An 18,162-nucleotide genomic window follows, 5' to 3' on the forward strand; every position below is an offset into this window, starting at 1 on the left:
ATAGCAGTATACAAAAGTTAATACATTTTTTTCCAAATGTTTTTCTAATGCACATAAAATACACCTATAAGTGAAGCACTCAGAAAACTCAGCATGATAAAAGAGAAAACCAAAACCTCTCTTACATCTTTCTCAATGAATACCAAAGCAGAGAATTAATTTAGTCTCTCTGCTATGGCTTTGTCATCACTAAGTGCCCCTTTTACCCCTTGATCATCTAATGATCCAACTGACTCCCTCGCAGGCTTTTTACTTCGAATGTACCTGAAAAAGTTTTTATTATGAGCTTTTGCATCCACAGCAAGCTTCTTTTCAAATTCTGTCCTTGCTTCCTTATCAATGCTTTGCATCTGACTTGCCAGTGCTTATGCTGTTTCCTGTTTTCTTCATTTGGATCTCTTTTCATTTTTCTTGAAAGATGTTCTTTTCGATATTACAGCCTCTCTCACCTCATCTTTTAACCATGCTGGTAGTCGTTTAGCATTCCTTCCACCTTTTCTAATGCATGGGATACATCTGATTTGGTCACGAGAATCCCACTTCAGTGCCACTGCTTGCCACCTCTTAACCCCAGCGCTCTGATGACATCAGTGTCAGGTTTGCTGGAATCATGGCTCACCTCTCGAGGTCTCCAAGATCTGGTTTGTCACGAGTATCTCTGTATCTGTTTTAAAATATTTTATTGGTTTTTGGGAAATTTTTAAAAGTTTTATATTCATTTAATTATTGTATGTTCAGCTGTTTTGTAATATTTATTCTATTTATTACTATGGCTTTACTATTTCTGATTTATATTTCTTGATTTCATTTTTTTATATTTTATGAGGAATGGTAATGTTTTTCTTTTTCCATTGTGTTATGGTTTTGAAGTGTTTGGTGGATTCTTAGGTGCTGCAATGATGGCCACTCCCATGGGGAGGAACCCCGTGTGGAACTGCAGTACCGGGCTAGACTCAGATGCACAAACACAGAGATAGTCTTTATTATACAGCTTGTAGAGACCACCAGAGGTGACAGTAGTGAGCAGATTCCTGCAGCAGCAGTCTGGGGTCCTCGGCTGAGGAGACCCATCCCACAATGGTGGTATAGGGGCTCCGATGCAGGTATTTAATAAGGAGCTGTAGGTGAGACAGACTGGTAGATGTTAGATTACTCACACTCTTGTAGCTGTAATGGTGGAGTTCCCAGCAGGTAGAAGTATTGGTAGCAGGCACCAAGGTAGACAACTCAGGCCCTTGAGGAGCGAATACTTGGATACTGGATAGGCACCTGGAAAGAAGCATAGGGCCCCCGAGGAGCGGGTACCCAAGTTAGTAAAACCCCCGGAGGGTAGAGAGAGCTTCCAGCAGCAGTGAGAAGCGGCAGAGCAGCTTAGACCGGACGAATCCAATCCTTGCTAACTCAAAGTCAGTCAGCAAATGGGCAACCTAAATACCCGGATGTAGTGACATCACTTGAGGGGGACGCCCCCGAGGTTCACGCCAATGTTGGAATAAAGACGTGGGTGACGCGCACACTATAGGAGGCCCTCAGGTGAATCATGGAGGAAAGCCTTGCCATAGCCGTTCCGAGGACACCGGAGAGTGCGGCAAGCAGACGCGGCAGTCGCCATTTTCCTGAGGCTGGTGGAGAAAGCGAATATTGAGGTGAGGCATGTGGGACGAAGCCGTCTGAGTCCGAAGGACGCAACACATTGTTGCACTGTATACAGGATCTATCTTGTTGTGGTTTCCAATTCAGTTTTTGTCTGCACATTTCTATTTATTCTTTATGGTCTCTTTATTCTGTATTTGGTGAGGGTTGATCTGTGTTCTGCATGTGTGACCGAGGTGATGTATTCTGCTAGCATAGTTTCTGTGTAGGGATCTATAGCAGCTTAGCTCGTTCTGGTTTCCAAATTGGTGTTTTAGGGCCTGATGTAATATTTGTAACATTGCCTTTTCATAGGTAGGGTTGTTACTGTTTTGAATGCTGGCTGTTATTGATGTTTTACTATATTTTAATTGCAATTTAGTTTACCCAAGGCTTTCTGAGAGCCAAACCCACACCTAACAGGTGTTACAATAGGCTTAATGCAATATGGGATCCAAGTGTCTCTTTATTTTGCAGGGTTTTCTGGTTGGCACCACAGCAGTGCATGTAAATATAAGTGATAATTTAGTGATATTTTTACCTTATAAAACTGTATTTTGAATGTCCTTGTTAATGTAAAAACAGATATAAATGCATAATTTTTAATTGTGCTTGGGGAGGGAGAGGCTGGAGATTCAACACTGTAAGGTTTACCTATGACCCCTAAAACCCTTGCGCCAGCCCTGGCTGCACTGGATCCATTTGGGCAAGCAGGATTCGGGAGCCGTACTACTTTGGGTCCTGTGGCTCTCTCCAGTCTCAGCCAGGGCTTCATTTTTCTTTTTAAGCCCTGGAGGAACAGACATACGTCTGGTCTCCCTGCCTCTCCTCTGGAGTAGGTAGGCATTGCAGAGCCTGGGGAACCAAAAAAGCAGTCAGTCAATGGGAATGAGCTAAAATAGTGGCGTGGGCACGGACAAGTGGAGGCAAGCTACAATCATAAAAATGGAAAAGGAAGTGCCTGCGCAATGTTGTGGAAGCTTCCTTAGGCTGGATGTTCCTTCTGAAAGGGTTAACTGGCTATGCAACCAGTGAGTCTCCTGGAGTGGGCGTACCAAGAAGGGAGGGGATGGGAATGGCAAAGGGAGAGGGAAAGAGAGAGGAAGAGGGCTGCTGCAGCCTGAGGAAGGACTGCCATCAAGCAAAATCTTTTTACTGGAGTGGGAGCACACATTGTGTGAGCATATGAGCAGCAGCACAATGATGGAATGTGTGTGTGTGTGTGTCTGTCTTTCTCCCTTACACAGAAATCACCCATACACACTTTCTCTATGACAGTGGTCCCCAACCTTTTTTGCACCAGGGACCGGCTTCAAGCAAGACCATTTGTCCATGGCCCGGCAGGGTGGGGCAGGGGCGGGGCTTTGGTCATATGAGGGCGGGGTTATGGAGGGGGTTGGATTTTAGTGCACACTTATCATTTAATTATGACATTTATAATGTGAATGTGACTCAACTCACCATAGGTTCTCATATGCATGGCACACTGACCCATGATCGTCACGGGGCTAGATGTAAAAGTACAGTTTGCATCCACGGGAACCCCCCTGACCCACAATAATGGATGTAAAGCAGAATTATGACATTCCCCATACAACTCACCCTACAAAAAAGATGTTCTGGTGTCATCTCAGTAACAGCAACTCAAACTCCTTCTACTTCCAGGCTCAATAGCCCTACTTATGAAAAGACAGCAGTTTACCACCAATGCATGTCCTCTTGAGAAAACACAACAAATAAGACTGATACAAACGCTTACATGCTAGCAAAATATTTCATCTCGGTAACAGACACAGAACCGACCTAACATACTCCCAGGATCTGTAGTAATGCACATAAACTAATCCGCACATAGTTACACCTGTATTATGGAATACACTAAAACAGGAGCAACCCTATCTATGAAAAGGCAATACTACAAATATTAAATCAGGCCCTAAACACCAATACACCGCTTATTAGGAAAACAGAACTAGCAAGCAGCTATAGATCCCCACACATAAATAATTGTAAAACTATACTAATAAGCAGAATAAATGTTTCAAAACAGCTATGAACAGAATAACATCCAACAATTAAAAACTCATAAAAACTATTAAAAAGTCTCCAAACACCAATAAAATATTTCAAAAAAGCAGACATCACACAATTAAAATGGCAGTCAAGAAAAATAAACTTAAAAAGCCACTTTTACTTACCCCCTCCAGCAGCTGTCCTACTCCCCTTCCCTGCAGGCCGTGGCACACACCAGAAGCAGCAGTAGAAGCTAAGCTCTATACTTATGGTCCTCTTCCTTAGTGCCCATGACTCACACACACACCATACCAGTCATGCCCCCATGACCAGTTTCTGTCTCTCACACACCAATCATCTCCCAAACAGTCTTTGGCACACACACACCAGTCACCTTCCTGAACAGTTTCTCTCATGCCATACAGACACACACACAGGCTTCCCACTCCCGTGTTCTACTTCATATATGGGCTTCTCACTCTCATAATCACTTTCCCTGTCTCTCTCACACACACACACTCACCAGTCTCTCACTCCCATGTTCTCTTTCAGATATACAGGCGTCTCCCTCCCATGATGTGTCTCACACACACCCAGGTTTCTCACTCCCATGCTCACTCTTCACATGCACAGGCTTCTCATTCCCATAATCACTTTATTTCTCTCTCTCTCTCTCTCTCTCTCACACACACACACACACACCAGTCACCTGATCTCGCTCATGCATACACACACACACACACAGGCTTCCCACTCCCATGTTCTCTTTCAGATATACAGGCTTCTCCCTCCCATGCTGTGTCTCACACACACCCAGGTTTCTCACTCCCATGCTCACTTCTCTTCACAAACCAGGCTTCTCATTCCCATAATCACTTTCTCTCTGTTACACACACACCAGTCTCTCTCATTTCCATGCTCACTCTCCACGTGCACAGGCTTCTCATTCCCTGAATCACATTCTCTCACATTCACACACACCAGTCTTTTTCTCTCACACACACCGTCACCTTACCAAGCAGTCTCTCTCTCTCATGCATGCACACTCACCCAGGTTTCTCACTCCCATGCTTTTTTTCACCCCCACAACACCAGGCTTCATACGCCCATGCTTTCTCACATACCCAGACTTCTCACTTCCATGCTTTTTCTCTCTCACTCACACACATCAGTCACCTCCCTGACTAATGTCTCACACTCTCACATACACATCAGTCATCTCCCTGAGCAATCACTTTCATTGTCTCTCACATACACACACACACACATCAGCTCTCTGACCAGTCAATCACACACATGCTGGCTGCCTGCTTCTCTCTCTTTCTCTCACTCACTTCCTCTCCCCCCCCAAGCACAAACGGTAGCTGCACCACCTCCTCCTCCAGCCCCCGCAGGCCAAGAAAGAAGAATCCCATCGGCCGCGGGAGGCTCACGTTGCTGTCTCCTTTACCTATTATCAGCTGCTTCGATTGCTCGGGGGCCGATGCTGCTGTCGCCGCTGCTATTTTTTCATGTGGCACGGCTCTTTCTCCTTCCCGCGCACTGCGTATCACTTCCTGTTCCGGGTCAGAGGGAGGGGGACGGGAAGAAGAAAAGGCCCAGCCGCGGATGCCACAGCTTTTTTTTTTTTTTTTTTTTGCACCGCTGCCATTCCGGCTGGGCTTGAACGTGCTAATAGCCCAGCGGCAACGGCAGCAGGGAAGGAAGAGCAGCGGGAGAGACCGGGAGCGCGCGACACACCTGCCGGTGCTTGGCGGCGCCGAGGACCGGCAAAAAACTCCCACGGCCCGGTCCCGGTCCGCGGACCGGTGGTTGGGGACCCCTGCTCTATGACACACCCATAAACTAAGAGTAATAGTGTGTGTGTGTGTGTGTTTTCGTGTCAGAGAGAGAGAGAGAGAGAGAGACATATATATCCTATTTCAGACACAAACAGGCCGATACAGAAAACGCACGGGAGAGCTGGCGAGCGCCCGCTCCCCCAGTGCGCGCACAGGCCACTCTCCTGGGCGCGCGATTCAGGAGGGTGGCCTATGCAAATTAGGACCCACGGTAAAAAGAGGCACTAGGGACACTAGCACGTCCCTAGCACCTCCTTTTTGACAGGAGCGGAGGCTGTCAGCGGGTTTGACAGCCGACACTCAATTTTGCCGGCATCGGTTCTCAAACCTGCTGACAGCCGTCTGTCTTCCGACCCGCGGGCCGATTTAAAATTTATTTTTTTTAAAATTTTTTATTTTTTTTATTTTTGGGGTCTCAGACTTAATATCGCCATGATATTAAGTCGGAGGGTGTACAGAAAAGCAGTTTTTAGTGCTTTTCTGTACACTTTCCCGGTGCCGGCAGAAATTAACGCCAGCCTTTGGGCAGGCGTTAATTTTTGAAAGTAAAATGTGCGGCTTCGCTGCACATTTTGCTTTCTGGATCACGCGGGAATAACTAATAGGGCCATCAACATGCATTTGCATGTTGCGGGCACTATTAGTTTCAGGGGGGTTGGCCGTGCGTTTTTGACGCGCTATTACCCCTTACTGTATAAGGGGTAAAGCTAGCGCATCGAAAACGCACTGCCAAACCCTGGCTAACAGTGTGCTCTGGTACTGTATCGGCCCGAAAGTGAGTGTGTATGAGTCTTTGTGTCTGAGGGAATGTGTGAATCTGCCACTGGCTGGCAGTGTGGTTGTCACATTACTTGGCAACGGTTTCAGGAGCTGATTGGTTGGCAAGAGACATTAATACCAGACCATGAATCCAAGATATATATGAGAGATGTAACTGGACTTGGGGGCAAATGGCAACCGATTGCATGGATGGAAGAGGGCCCGCAGCAGATCTGTTTCCTCCCCCCTGATCTAGGATGTGTTCCACTACTTAGTTATTTAGGAAAAATGTGAAATTTATGTTGCAGATTTTTTGTCTCATTTCTGCCAGACTCCAGGTCACATGATGTACCTCTCTGAAGGGTCAGTTTGGCGTGCTGCTGGGAATTGTTGAAACACATCCTGGAAGGAAAGTGCACAAGGGAGTCAAACAGATACCACATAGACCAGTTTTGAAAAAAAATCCTCCGGGTTGATATTTTCCTACAGTTCGTCCCTGGCTTAGATGGACAAATTTTAACTTATCCAGATAAATAGCACAGTTTTCTTTAGACTTATCCGGCTATCTTACATACCTGGGTAAGTCTGAAAAGCGCTACTTAGATAGGCAAGTAGTGTTTTTCAGACTTATCTGGCTACGTGCCACTACTTTTCTGGATAAGTCCAAACGTGCCTGGCTCGTGCTTTTACAGTGTGCGCATATGTATTCATATTTTATAATCTGTGCATATAGTTTCCGCGCAGGTTATAAAATCGAGTAGCAACTTTGCATGCGCCCACATACATGTGTAAATGGGCGCACACGAGAAGCTTTGAAACTTAACCTCCCTATGCGCATTAATGTTTTTCAGAACCTTGGCACAGGTTAGTATATTGGCTTCCTGGCAGCTTATGTACTAAGGCGGTAACTGGTATGCGGGCGCTCGTATACATGTGTAAAAGGGCATGCCACCAGATAAGCAGCAATTTTATATCCTGTGCGCATAAGCGCACATATGTTATTAAACAGCCCTGGCGGGCTTATGTGTGCCCCTAATTTTGGGCTTGTGCGCACACAGCAGCATAAGTTGGCTTTGGGATGCGCAAGTGAGTGAATTTTATAACAGTCGCGCATCCAGGCCATGACCAGTTTCACCAGTTCTTCCACCAGTTTGCCCAGTCTACAGCTAGGTCCTCCAAAACCCCCTGGTTCTTTAGCCTGCACTCCCCCCGGTTAACCTCTTAAACACTTCATAGATACCTGGAGATAGTTTTATTAAGAATTAAACTTCATCCATAGCAGCGCTGAAATATACCTGGGTGCACGCCAGATGAATAGCTACTGGCGCCCATATCTCTTGGGCCCGCCCCGGAACGCTGATGCCCCTTTTTCTTCCCAGTGCAAGATCTCTGTGCATCGGCACTCGTGCGCGCATGTGGGCAGCTTATAAAATCGGGTGGACATGCGCATGTACTAGATGCGTGCACATCTCCTGATTTTGGCACGCTCCTGGCTTTTAAAATTTTCCCAAGGACACAAAATGGGAAAATCTCTTTAATGCATCAGACCCTGTTTTTCACTTTACCAACGTGAGAAATTCATGACATTCAAGCCTTATGGTGTTACCAGTTCATAAATCGAACATAATTTCCAGTCATGTTCTCTTTCCCTTGGACTGATTTTCCACAACAGCTATACCAAAAAACTTAAGAGAGTCAGGCTTTATGGCCACTGAATACAAAATTCTGGGCATACAGTATCCTGAGATCCTGCCATGCTATTTACATCCCTCTCAGCCATAGATAGGAACCGAAGCAGAGAGGGGGGGTAATGACAGCTCTGCATTCATCCCTGAATGTCTTTCTATACTCCATAGCCAATTGTTTTTCTATACTGTCAGAAAGCTGCCAAATAAAAACGTCAGAGTATTCAGGTTATATCTTCAAGACAGAATGAATGACACTGAATTACAAAATACAGATAAATAATTCCCTCTTACTTCACTTTCAGGTACATGGAAATGCTAACCCTGGTTTTTGTAAAGGATGTTTTACACTTCAGCAAGAACGTACGATTTTGTTGACAGGAATAATAAACCTGCCGTCTCCTCCAATTTAACAACTCAGCACCCGGTTAGTGTAAACTTTGGCTGGTCATGGGGAGATCCCGCAACCGGCTGTGCTTACCTAGGCCATCATCAGCCCACCCAGATGCCAATGTGGCGAAGATGCCACCATGTCACTCCTCCTACAAGCCTCCCTAGGCATGACCGTGTGTGGATCTCCGCCACTTAAAGGTCCCGTGGTGGGAATTGTAGCGGCTGGCGCACATGATGATGTCATGCGGCTTGACACAAGAACATAAGAACATGCCATACTGGGTCAGACCAAGGGTCCATCAAGCCCAGTATCCTGCTTTCAACAATGGCCAAGCCAGGTCACAAGTACTTGGCAGGATCCCATTGGGTAGATAGAGTCCAAGCTGCTTATCCCAAGAATAAGCAGTGGATGTCTGCAACTCCACCTTAATAATTAATGGACTTTTCAACCAGGAACTTGTCCAATCCTGCCTCATCCAGCCTGCCTTTCCTTTTCCAGCCTTGCTCCTGCTTTATTCCGATCCCTTGCCTGCCAGATCTCCTGGTACTATCCTTTGCTATGGATCTTGACTGCACCTTGTTTGCTGCCTACCCGGACCCTTGGCCTGCACCCAGTAACTGTCTCTTTGCTGCTGCCCTGACCTCAGCCCGGCTCTGGACATTCTCTCTATAACCGCCCCTAGGGAGACCCACTTAAGCCCAGCCGGCTCCTGGAACCCCACAGCTCAGCTTGAGGGGAACAGGGCTGGTATGGGTGAAGGTCCAGCTCAGTCCCATTGAAGAGTGTGTCTGCCAACTGTTGGCTTAGGCCTAGTAGTGTCACCTGCTAGATTGTGTCAACCATGCCATAGCAAAGGTGCTTACAACCGCAACAGATTGCTGAGGCCATGAGCTTGGCAAAACCCGTCCCCTGCTCACGCCATTGCCGGTCTGGCACTTCAGGTACAACAAGACTACTTGAAATTCCTGACTGGTCCCCTGCAAGGTTTAGCCCAGCAAACCCAGCAGCAGCAGAAGCTGCTTAATCAAGTAACTGGCCTTCTCCACAGCTTCGCAATTTGTATGGATGCCATGCAAGTCCTACTACCGGCCCTAGCAACTGCTCCTATGGCCCATTCCACTGCCATGTCTGTCTGTGTTCTGGGACCATAGCCGCATCTCTTGCATCCTCCCAGGGATGCAGGGGGTTCATCAATTTATGCAAAAAGCATAGTGAACTTCAGGCGGCTCGTTTCCCATCAGATCACATTATGGTGACCTTCTTACTTTCCTTATTGAATGGTCTGCCCTTGCCTGGGCTTCTTCCTTGTGGGAATGAGACGACTCACTCCTTACAAATTTGAACAGCGTTTTGCAACAGTTTTGCTTGATATTTGATGAGCCTGGTCATGCCTTATCTTCAATCATGGAATTACTATGAATCTGCCAAGACACCATGGGCGAGCATGCTATAGAATTTTGCACTCTGGCCTCTGAGCTTAGCTGGGGAGAAGAAAATCAGATGGCTATCTTCTGGCAAGGGCTAGCTGGGAGAATAAAAGATGAATTGACAGGCTATCTTCCACCCATGCTAAAAGAAATCCTTGCTTTGGCCATCTGGGTGGATTTAAGGATCCAGAAACAAGCTCACATAGGAAATAGCCACTGCTATTACTGGCATCAGTAGCATGGGATCTTGTGGCCTGGTTTGGCCTCTGTTGGAAACAGGATGCTGGGCTTGACGGACCCTTGGTCTGACCCAGTATGGCAATTTCTTATGTTCTTATGACTACAGAGCATAAGAAAAGAGGTAGGTGTGTGCACTTTGCTCTGACTGTAATAGTTTACAATGATCCTTAATATTTCTATGGAGTGCGTTTGCCAAGTTATAAGTATAGTATTGTAAGCATTTTTGGATCGGGGCCTGGATATTACTGGCAGCAGAAATTTTTTTTCATCTCTATTTGTGAAAATTTGGTGCATTAAATAGATTCATGGAAATACATTTGGCTCACTGGCTACTAGTGTAAGAAAAGTTCTTGGTCAATGCTACCTCAACGATTTTAACTGGAATAGCATCGCGCCCCATACTGATCTGGGGCGGCAGTCATTCTCTTCTCTGCTCTTGCACTGGCAGAACAGATGAAGTTTCTGCAGTGTGTTTGGGAATCCCACCCACCTCAGCAGTTCCGTTTCTGCGTGTGCAGCATTGCTAAGCAACGGCCGAGTAATCCTCCCGGTGTGGCCTGCGCTCAGCTCTTTCCAGCTGGGCTTTCGCTCCGTCACCTTCAGATTCGCAGACTTTCCTATATTGGTTCACCACACTTTAAATGATATTCAGCCTGCCATGCCATGGGGTTCTATTTGGTACCAGATGTGAAGGAAAAGATTGACATGACAGTGTTTGCTACATCTGTCTCCATAAACTGTATTACATATATTCACTATGCAATGCAAAACTGGCCTCTTCGGTGATAAGGATTCAATGTATTCAATGCCAAGAAGAGCAGAGGGATGCATTTGGAGTGAAGAAATCCAAAGGCACTCTTTGTGATGGGGGTGAAATATTGAAGTGCATGAACCAGGAATGAGACCTCAGGATGACAGTGATTGATGATCTGAAGGTGGCGAAGCAATGTGACAAGATGATGGCTAAAGCCAGAGGGTTGCTGGGATGCATAGAAATAGGCAAAACCAGCAGAAAAAAGGAGGTGATAATGTCCCTGATGAGGTATCACTTGGAATACTGTGTTCAGTTCTGGAGCCCGTATCTCAAAAAGGATAGAGACAGGATGGAAGTGGTCCAGAGAAAGGCAACCAAAATGTTGTGGGGGTGTGCACCAAAAGACTTATGAGATGAGACAAAAGGACCTAAAGATGTATACCCTGGAGCAGTGGTTCTCAACCTTTTTTCTGTTGGGACACCACCTGACAGATGCTTCTCACATATGCGACACAATGAACACAAGACTGTCATGGGGCTAAAAAATAAACATCCACTCTACATCCCCAGGAACCCCCTGACCCCCACAATGGGTGCAGAACAGAACTAGGACACTCCCCATACAACTCTCCATACAAAAAAAATATTCTTGTCATCTCAGTAAAAGCAACACAAACTCTCCCTGCTACCAAGCACAATAACCCTTCTTATGAAAAGACAGCAGTTCGCCACCTATGCATGTCCTATTGAGAAAACGCAACAAATAAGACTGATACAAATGCCTACATGCTAGTAAAATATCTCACCTCGGTCATACACACAAAACTGACCTTCACTAAATACAGAAAGACCAGAAATTAAAAATATGGAGACAGAACCAGGAATGGAAACCCAAAAAAGCCACTCTGCGTTCAGTGCAAACCTGGAGAAATGGAAAGAGAAATATAGCACCTAACAGACTCTCGGGATTTGCAATAATGCACACAAAATACTGTAATCCACGCAAAAACACACTCAAAAAGTAACAACCCAACCTCGGAAATGGCAACACTACAAATATTAAATCAGGCTCTAAACACCAGTGCACCTCTAATTAGGAAGTGGAGATCAGTGTATAAGTAAGCCTTTATTGAAAATAGCCCCCACTTGGACACAATTTGTTTTATAACAGCCCGGTTTTACTTTTACTTTTTTATTTTTAGTAATTCAATAGCGGTCCGGCGTCTTTTTAGTTTAATACTGCGAATCTACAATATACACAGCATTTTTCTATGATTTCCCACCATTAGGTTTTTTAATTCATTGTATTGTTTCCTCAATATATATATAGCCATCAGGTAAACGTATCACATTTTTTTGAACAGCCAGATGGCATTATACGCATCAAAACTCCGGAGATACAAACAAAATAATGTGATTATGATTTCCCATGCTGGATAATGTATTGACATAGTCTGGACCACACAAGCTGTCGCATAATTAAGGTATACAACTTTCGATCATATTAAATATTTTCCGTGATTAGTCCACTTTGATATGATAATTTGCAATCGGCATTCACTTTCAATTTCAAGCATAACTGGGGATACCGGGAATTTTTTCTGATTCACTACACTAAGTTGCATCACTTGTTTCTATTGTGTTCTGATTTACTACACTAAGGTGCATTACTTATTTCCACTTTTTATTTGATATGTTTGATTTGATTCATTTTATTTTATTTTATCTATTAGGCATTATTTTTAACATTCCACACACTCTGATTTACAACACTAAGATGCTTTATTTGTTTCCACTTTTTATTTGATATGTTTTATTTGATTTATTTTATTTTATTCTATCCACTAGGCAGTATTTTTTACATTCCACATACACACAATTTATTTTAATAATGATTCTTTTAAAATTGGTATTAGTTTTTAGTTACTTTTTATAATTTTTTACTTTTTATTTTTATTCTGTTACTTTTCTACTCATTTGCTATCTTTTAATTTTTCAAGAAGGAACAATTTGAGCACAAACGCTACACACAGAGTGGGAGTATAACTTTGTGGTATCAGCCCTGCTGACATGCAGTAAGCAATTTCTTGTTTTCATTTTATTTACCAGTTTTAACCATTTTCCATTTTCCCCCCCCCACTTATTCATATGCTTTATACTAACACCAAGTTGTCCTCTCCAGTACATCCATGACACGATTTAAGATCACTTTCTGCTGTTTGTCATTACTTTGATATCGTGATTTGTTGACACTATCCAATGTTCAGTTGTAACTCTGCATGTTGTTTTCTTCCAAATACCATCATGATGTCTTCACACATATACATGTTTTTTGATTTAATTTGTCAGTGATGCTTCAACATCCATATATGTTGTCTATTTAATTTTTATCTGTTTTTGTATATGTGTTCTAATTTTAAATCAAAACTCGGCCAGAGTTGGGCTATTTTCAATAAAGGGCTTACTTACACACCAATCTCTACTTTCTTTACTGCTACACAGCAACCTTGGATCGGCTTCCGATTTGTTTTCTGGGTCCATCCCTCTTATTAGGAAGACAGAACAAACCAAGCTGCTATAGATATCTACACAGAAATTACAAGCTTGCAGAATACCCTTACCTGGGTCACACATGCAGAAAACAGACAGACCCTCACCAAATACAGAATAAAGAGACCATAAAGGTAATGTTTTTGTTTTTCCATTGTTGCACTGCATACAGAGTTTGGCTTCTTGCTGTTTCTAGTTTCAGTTTTTGTTGGCACATTTCTATTTATACATTCCTCAAGAAATATAAAATAATTGTAAAACTATAGAAATAAAGAGAATGGATGTTTCAAAACAACAGAATAATATCCAATAATTACAAACTCATAAAAATTATTACAAATTCTCCAAACACCAATAAAATATTTCAAAATAGCAGGTACATCACATAATAACCCAATAATTAAAATAATTAAAAGTCAATCAAGAAAAATGAATTTAGAAAGCCACCCTAACTTACCTTCTCCAGCAGGGGCTGCTGAAGCTCTGTTCTCATCCTTAGGGCCCAAGACCAGTCTGTCTCTTACACACACATACACATCGTCAGCTGTTTTTCTCCGGCCTGTGCTACTTCTCGGGCCAATGCTGCCGTAACTTTTGAACGCATGGCCCTTTCTTCTTTCCGTGCACCCCGCTGAGCATCACTTCCTCTTCCGGGCCGCGGGGAGACGGAAAGAAGAAAAGGCCATGCTACAGTTGCCATCTCCCACTAATACAAGTGCCATTCCCATCTGGGCATGAGCACGCTGACAGCTTGGATAGCAGTAACGATAGCAGTGCAAGGATGTTTGCACTCAGTCTCTGGCTGAAGGAGAAGAGAAGAGCGGCCGGGCCAGCGGGAGTGCATCACACACCTGCCAGTGCTTGGTGACACACTGGTTGAGAATCACTGCCCTGGAGGAGAGAAGAGACAGGGAGGATATGATACAGACTTTTAAATACCTGAAGGGTATCAATGATGCATGGGAATCAAGCCTTTTTCAGTGGAAAGAAAGCTGTACAACTAGGGGACATAATATGAAGCTCCAAGGGAACAGACTCAGGAACATCAGGAAATAAAGGCTGGTAGTGAAGAGAACGGTCCTGGAATTCAAAAGGGCATGGGAGAAACACAAAGGATCCCTAATGGCTAAAGGAAGTACATGAAGAAAAGGGGTAACCTGTGTTAACTGGGGTTACCTGCATAGAGTGGCAGTTACTACCCTTAACAGAAGGCATGGAGTGACACTTACTGCAGTACTGCTCTCCACTTTGACAGCAGGGGGGTGGGGGGAAGGAGAAAAAGGGGAATTGGATCCAGGCAACAGTTCATGTTGGGCCACGACTTTTACAGTCCAGGGTACTGATATGCAGACTTTAGGGGAAAAAGCACAGGACTCCTTCTGTGGCCAAGTCCTAAAGCAAAGTATGTTCAAACAGATTATTGCCTGGTAATAATCAAGAAGGCTGCTCACCCTGTAAAAATATTGATAGCAGTAATTTTGTTATGGGTTTGACAATTGCTTGGTTTTGAATGTTAATATTACAATCCTTAACATAAGGCTGGGGGCAACCTGCATGGAGCGGCAGATACTACCATAGGAAACTTGCTGAGCAGACTGGATGGACCATTTAGTCTTTTTCTGTTGTCATTACTACATTACTATGTACGTTACTATGTTACTATTTTAACATCCGATAACCTTAACATTTAAGGTCCAGTATAACATAGGCCCCACCTATTTGTCTGCGTGGATGATCCTGTACATTCCACCTCACTCATGGTTACAAGAGTAAATTATCCAAAAGCTCAGCTATGGTCCAAAATCTCTGTTTTCCTTATGTGCTTCCAAAAAAGTGAAATACGTTTCTACAAGCTGTGGGCTTATTAACTGACCTTATGTTTTTTACACGTTCTTTGAAACCAATTGTAATGTACTGATGTTTGATGTTCATTGATATATTGTTTGATTTTATGCCTTGTGCATCTATTTGTATTACATCTTGACTGATTTTATGTTTTACTGATACTCAATCTAGTGCTTACAAATGGGGAAATGTCTCTAATGTCTGGGTAAGTGCCATCCTGAGCACCAGTGATCATCTGATAGTATGGTTTGATATCACAAATAAGATATAGAGAAGTCACAAGAAGACCCAAGTTTTGAATTTCAAAAATACTAACTTTGTCAAAATGGGGATGTTCCTGGAGGAAGAGCTGGAGGATTGGGAGATAATAGGTGAGGTGGAACAACAGTGGGCCAAATTAAAATGAGCTTTTACAAAGGCAACAAATCTATATGTTAGAAAAGTAAACAAAAGAAGAGAAAGAAACCGATCTGGTTCTCGAAGGAGGTGGCTGAAAAAATACAGGCAACAGAACAGCATTCCAGAAGAATAAAGGATCCTAAAAAGAGGAACACAGGGAAAAATACCTGGTGAGACTGAGGGAGAGAAAGAAAGAAATCAGGAAAGCAAAAGGTCAAGCTGAAGAAAGGATTGCCAAAGAGGTAAAGCAGGGTAACAAAACATTTTTCAAAAATATCAGAGAAAGAAGGGAGGCCAGAAATGGTATAGTGAAAGTGAAAGGTGGCAAGAAGCAATGTGCAGAGAGAGTCGAAGAAGTGGCAGAAACATTAAACAAATACTTCACATCAGTATTCACTAAAAAAAGATCCTGGAGAAGGACCATTGCTGATAGACAAGACTGTAGATGGGGATGGGTTAGACGAAACTCTGTTTATGGAACATAATATATGGGAAGAGCTAGGCAAACTGAAAGTAGACAAGCCCACAAGGTACTGGATGAGGTACATCCCAGGATACTGAGGAGCTCAGGGATGTGCTGGCGGGTCTGCTGCAGGACCTGTTGAATAGATCCCTGGAAATGGGAGTGGTGCTGTGGGATTGGAGAGGAGCGGTAGTGATCTCGCTTCACAAGAGTAGTAGCAGAGAGGAGGCTGGAAACAAAGGCTGGTTAGCCTCACTTCGGTGGTAGGAAAATTAATGGAGATGCTGCTGAAGAAAAGGATAGTGAACTATCTACAATCGGGTGGGTTACTGGACCCAAAGCAGCATGGACTCACCAGGGGAACATCTTGTCAGACAAATCTGATTTTTTTGATTGGGTGACTAGAGAATTGGATCAAGAAAGAGTGCTCGATGTGATCTACTTGGATTTCAGAATAGCTTCTGATACAGTCCCACATAGGAGGCTTGTGAATAAAATGCGAAGCTTGGGAATGAGCGCCAAGGTGGTTGACTGACAGGAGACTGCAATCTCACAGTTCAGCTAAGCCCTGGTTAGGTTAAACAGTTAACCTTATATCTGCTCAGCATGGTTTATCCAATTAGCAGAATTTCAGATTTTTAAATAAATAACTGTGTCTGTCGCTGTCCGATGTCTCTGCTCCACCCACCATACCTCGTTGGCGACTCCCTTCGGGGTTGATGGAAGGCTAGCTGCTGTGGCGTCTCCAGGCCGTCCTCCTCCGGCGTTCCTGGACCGGCTCGACGCTGCAAGCTGCCATGTTGACCAGATGCCTAAGGGCGCGAGCGCGCGCGGCCCGACTGATGTACCAGTGTTGGCGCGAACCTCAGGAGCGTCCCCCTGAGATGACGTCACCAGCTCCAGATATTTAAGGTCTCAGTTTTCGTTAACAAGATGAGTTAGCAAGGGATTGGTTAACTAGCTTCCTCCTGGTTGCTGCGGATGGGATTCGCTCTCCTCAACCCTAGCTACTCTGCCTCCTCGGACTTCACTAGAGGTACCCGCTCCTCGTGGGCCTCGCTTTCTCTGTTTCTTTGCAGGTCGCAGTCCGGAACCGGTACTCGCTCCTCGAGGGCCCACATCCCAGACTTGCTCCTGCATACCACTTCTGCTAAGAAGTCATCGCTGCTTACAATATTGTGAGTTTCCATCTATCTCTCGGAGCTTTCCCTGGGTCCAGGTACTCACTCCTCGAGGGCCTAATGTATACCATCTCCTGGGCTGCCTTAAGAGACTATTGTGTGAGTGTTACCATCAAGAACTTGTTCCAGAACTCTGCATATATTCCTACTTACTGTTTTAGTTTCTCTACAGCTCAGCCACCCTGGGATTGCTGTTCCAACACCTGAGGGACTACAGCCCAGCCGGGCGCTTCTAGCTCACTACTGCCACCTCTGGTGGTTTACCATATTGTCTAATAAAAGAACTAGTGTGTGTCTGTCTCCTACCCTAAGCCTGACCAGTGGTCCCTCTCGGGAATTTCCCCGAGGGCGTGGTCACCTGCCACTGGTCCAAGGATCCACCCACAACTACTTTAAATAACTACAGATTGCTAAATACCAGCTTTAACAACAGAGCTTTCTGACAATAACATTGGAAAAAGATTCACTTTCCATAGTAACACAAGACTCCAGGTCTTCACAGCTCAGCCCTCATATGACCAGGAACACTCTAGTGTTCCCAGAAATCCCTTTTGAACCTCTGAGGGGTGCAGGTCTGGGTTTGGGAGACTGCTGGCTCAATTTCCATTCCATATAAGCACCAGATGGCTCAGAGACAATTCTCTTGCTGCTCAAATCAGCAGTCCACCGGGTGAAGATCAGTTCAAGCAATTTTTCCAAATCTTCCTCTCACATGTCCTTCTACTTCCTCCTTATTACCTTGAGGTAGGCAGATTGGGTGAGACTCTGCTGCTCTGACCCTCCCTCTCATAACACTCCCCGAGAAGCCATTATCTCCTCCATTGTGAGGTTTACTTTTCTCTCCCTTTGTCTTTTCCCCTGGGGTCAAAGTCAAATGCTTTGTCTGGCATTTGCCTGGATTGTTGGGTTCATCCCTGCCGTTGTCTCTCCCTGTGCAGGATAGAAATCCCATCACAGTCCTCTCACTTGCAGTGCGGAT

The sequence above is a fragment of the Rhinatrema bivittatum genome, chromosome 4 (assembly GCF_901001135.1).
Source record: "Rhinatrema bivittatum chromosome 4, aRhiBiv1.1, whole genome shotgun sequence".
Classification (NCBI taxonomy): Eukaryota; Metazoa; Chordata; class Amphibia; order Gymnophiona; family Rhinatrematidae; genus Rhinatrema; species Rhinatrema bivittatum.